Raw genomic sequence first — 4,883 nt, forward strand, 5'->3', positions numbered from 1 at the left:
GTTTGAAATACATCTTCACACAGAAGGAGTTAAACCTCAGACAAAGGAGATGGTTGGAGCTCATCAAGGATTATGATATGAGATTGGATTACCATCACGGAAAGGCTAATGTAGTAGCTGATGCATTAAGCCGTAAGAGCCATGTCAATACATTAATGACGGGAGAAATACCAAGGGAGTTAGCAGAAAATCATCGTGAACTATGTTTGGAAATAGTTCCGAGAGGCTATGTAGCAGCATTGGAGATTCAGTCTACTTTGATGGATAGAATCAGAGAAGCTCAGAAGACTAACAAGGAGATTTCCTCTATTAAGGAGAAACTGAGCAAAGGAAAAGCTAAAGGATTTCGTGAGGATGAGCACGACACCCTATGGTTTGAAGACCGTGTGTATGTGCCCAATGACCCGGAGATTAGAAAGTTGATTCTGCAAGAGGCACACGATTCACCATATTCGATTCACCCAGGAAATACCAAGATGTATTTGGATTTGAAAGACATTTTCTGGTGGACCAGAATGAAGAAGGATATTGCGAAATATGTAGCAGTTTGTGATGTATGTGAGAGAGTAAAGGCAGAGCATCAGAAGCCAGTAGGATTGTTACAACCATTGCCGATACCCGAATGGAAGTGGGATAAGTTAGGCATGGATTTTATCATGGGATTACCCAGGACTCGTTCAGGCTATGACTCAATTTGGGTTGTAGTTGATCGATTGACGAAGGTAGCTCATTTCATCCCGGTAAAGACCACTTACACCAGTGCTAAGTTAGCAAAGATATACATGACCAGGATCATATGTCTGCATGGAGTTCCGAGGAGTATCGTATCAGATAGAGGAACCCAGTTTACCTCAAAGTTCTAGAAGAAGTTGCATGAAACTTTGGGAACCAGGCTAGAATTCAGTACAGCTTTTCATCCACAGACAGATGGACAGACCGAGAGAGTCAATCAGATTTTGGAGGATATGTTGAGAGCTTGTGTGCTAGATTATGGATCTAGTTGGGACGACAATTTGCCATATGCAGAGTTCTCTTACAACAACAGTTACCAAACTAGTTTGAAGATGGCCCCTTTCGAAGCCTTGTACGGAAGGAGGTACAGGACACCGTTGTCGTGGGACGAAGTTGGAGACCGCCAGTTGTTTGGACCTGACTTGATTAAAGAGTCTGAACAGAAGGTGAAGTTGATTCGCGATAGGCTCAAGGTAGCTCAGTCTAGACAGAAGAGCTATGCAGATTCAAAACGCAAGGAGACAGTTTACGAAGTTGGAGATAGAGCTTATCTTCGAGTATCTCCACTTCGAGGAACAAAGCGTTTTGGAGTTAAAGGAAAGTTAGCGCCACGATTTGTAGGACCATATCGAGTTTTGGAGCGTATGGGAGAAGTGGCCTACAAGTTGGAATTGCCTGAAGGATTGTCAGGAGTTCATGATGTGTTCCACGTTTCCCAGATGACGAAATGCCACGCGGAGATGGCTGACATACCTTTGAGAGACACAGTGCCATTGGAAACAATTCAATTGGATAACGATTTGACCTACGAGGAGAAACCAATTAAGATTCTCGAGTTTGCCAGCCGAGTCACTCGCGGTAAGGTTATCAAGTTTTGCAAAGTTCAGTGGAGCCACCACACGGAGGACAAAGCCACCTGGGAACGAGAGGAAGATTTGCTCAAGGACCACCCTCACCTATTTTCTAGCCAACCCGAATCTCGAAGGCGAGATTCATCTTAAGGGGGGTAGGTTTGTAACATCCCAAATTTTCAATTTGGAATGTTATACATTAGATCATAAATGCATATCATATTTTATTTTGCTTTTGGTGTTGATCCTAGAAATTCTACACAACTCAAGGACCCACGGAGAGAGTTGGGGATTTCGTTACTTTCATATTTGAGTTTTCTCAAATTTTGAGAATAGGATCATTTGATTTTATTTATTTTATCATCAATCATTTCTATTACAAAAATATGAGAGAGGGAATAAAATGACTTTCCCAAAGTAAAGAAATATTGAGGATTTAATAATAAAATCAAATAAGATTTTATTTCGGAGTTTTTCATTATTTTACTTGAATTTAGGAAAAATGTGCGTTTTTCAAAATTGCATTTAGGCCCCAATTAAATGTTCACCTTGTGCGGCTTGATTTTAGAAGCCCGGGAAAATTTATTTCTGGATTTTTGGAGTCCGTTAGTATTTCTTTTTATTTTTCTTCCGAGCGTAATTATTTATATAAAAAACGAACCGACCTAACGGGCTGTGTCAGACCCGGACTCCGGCCAGACTAGGCTATATAAGCCGGGGGAGGAGGCCCAGCCGAAACCCTAAGCCGCCCCAACCCCAGCGTCGCCCCGTCGCGCCGCCGCCCCGCCGCACGCCGCGCGAGGTTCGCCGCACCTCGAAATCCATGCCAGTTATATTTTTTTCCTTTTCTTCGAAAAACCGTCCGCTTTTTCTGTCGGTTTTTTTAGATTCGGTTTTTTTAAATAGATCGGTTTTCCGATTTATTTAATTAGCGAGCGTTCGTCCGTTCGTTCGTTCTAACGAACGTTCGTCGTTTTTCTTTTTCTCGGATTAAATCCGCGATTTTTCTGATCGCGATTCCTGATCCGATTTTTTAGTATAACTTTTCGCTCGTTTATCGGAATCAGGCGATTCAAGCACCTGGAGTTTCATCTCGAAACCCTTTATCCGATTAACCAACTTAAACAAGTTTTTGATACTGTAAAAATTGCCTTAAATCCTTATTAGTAGAACGAAGTTGTTTTCTTTCGCCGTTTGACTTTCGTTGCTTCGTTCGATTTGATTCTTTTTGCAAACCGGAGTTCTTAAGTTGAACCTTCTGGTTAGATCTCTTATTTGACTTTTACCTGTGCATTAGATGAGTACTTATTGTATGCTTGTTTGTTTGTTTGCGATAGAATACCCAGAGTGCGCCGCCTGTTACTTCGAATCGCTAGGTTTCCCGGATCATCAGCAAGGCAATAACACTTTGATCATACCTTTGCTACTACCCAGTTTTATTGCATTAGATCACCCTCACACATTGCATGATTAGGATCTAATTAAATTGTGGGATGAGAAGTAGTTGAGGTAGTACCTATTACCTGTTTATTATCAAACCTTTGGGAGTTACTTCTGCGTTTGCTTATTATGCCATGCTATGCTAGTAGACGTGAATTGGGTGAGTGATATCCATTACAGATGTGAGTTTGTTAATTAATGGTTTATCTAAGGTGGCAACTTAAACACACATCCGGGTGGTTTGAGGCACCTGGGTATTCCAGGACATGCCTGTTTTCTTTTGGACTGCCACCCAGGCTCAAAGGGATCATGAGACTATTCATACTAGAAACTTACGTGTGCAGCCACAAGCTATTATGGGCTCTAGCATAGTTGACTAAGTCGTGCGAACTCTTATAGTGGTGGACTAGAAGATGTAGGGGATGTAGGTGGTACGGTCTACCCGATCGTAAGGTGCTAGCGCTTCTGAAAGACTATGTCTCGGTCATCCGTCTTCTCAAACACCATGTAGTGCGAGAAACCAAACGGAGGCGATCGAGTCTTGTGGGGAAAAGTGCGCAAACCTCTGCAGAGTGTAATAAACTAATCATGGTTAGCCGTGTCCCCGGTTATGGACAACTTGAGTATCTAGTACCTGGATTATCATGTGAATCTCAACATGCTACCCTAAATTAATTTTGTTGGGCTTTGTTAATGATAATGCTTAATTGGGATTGAGAATGCTGTCAACCATTCTCAATGTTTAACAACTACCATGATAGTTAAATAAATTTATTCTTTGAAGTAGGGAAAAATTGGCTTTACGCAAAACTGTAACCATAGAGCTTTCCACCAGCCAAATATGCATATAGTATAGCTGTTTCATTCCATTACTCTCTATGTGTTACCTTGCTAGCATATTCCATGTGCTGACCCGTTTCGGGCTGCAACGTTAATGTTGCAGACTTTTCAGACGGCGATTAAGGAGTTTTAGGTTGTGGTTCTATACTCAGTGATGCCGTTGGAGTTGATGGACTCACTTATCTTCCAAGCCTTCCGCTGTTATCATTATTAGATGGCCTTAAGCCATATTTATTGTAATAAGTTCTCTATCAAGACACTCGATGTAATAAGTGTGTGATTGCTACTCTGTTATAAATCCTCCGAGTATTTGTGGTGTCAGCATTACTGATCCAGGGATGACACCAGAGCACAGAGATCAGACTGTTTGAGGTCTGGTCGCTGCAGAGATGATATCAGAGCACACGCTGACTGTAGGACATGACCACTAAGCTAAAGACCTAGATCACTATTCACTATCTGCAAAGACTTGATCTTCGACGGATTCGAGCCTCTGCCTTGTGCGCCACACGGTCACGATGAGTACGATATAGCTCTACCATCGGATGGTGTTCAAGAGATCGCACAGGCAGCCGCTCCGACCCTCAATTCGGAGCCAGTTGCGCCTTCCGCGGACGGGTGGATGGAGCCCGCCGTGGAAGCCTTACCCTTAGCGGCGATCGAGCTGAACATGGACCTTACCTTGCATGAGAGCCGTGTTGTTAAACTGCCGGATCCTTCTCCGGCCACGGACTCCGAACCGCCCGCGCCCGTTCCTATCGAATCTGATTGGGTGCCGATCATGGAGTTTACCTCCGCGGATATTTTTCAGCACTAGCCCTTCGGCGACATACTGAACTCATTAAGGTCTCTCTCCTTGTCAGGAGGATCCTGGCCGAACTATGTCTAGCAGGACTGGGATGCGGACGACAAAGAAATTCGCGGCCCACCCACCACCCACTTAGTAGCCACTGTCGATGACTTAACCGACATGCTCGACTTCGACTCCGAAGACATCGACGGTATGGACGACGATGCGGG

The sequence above is a fragment of the Triticum urartu genome, chromosome 6A (assembly GCF_056163025.1).
Source record: "Triticum urartu cultivar PI428250 chromosome 6A, HENAU_Tu73, whole genome shotgun sequence".
Taxonomy (NCBI): Eukaryota; Viridiplantae; Streptophyta; class Magnoliopsida; order Poales; family Poaceae; genus Triticum; species Triticum urartu.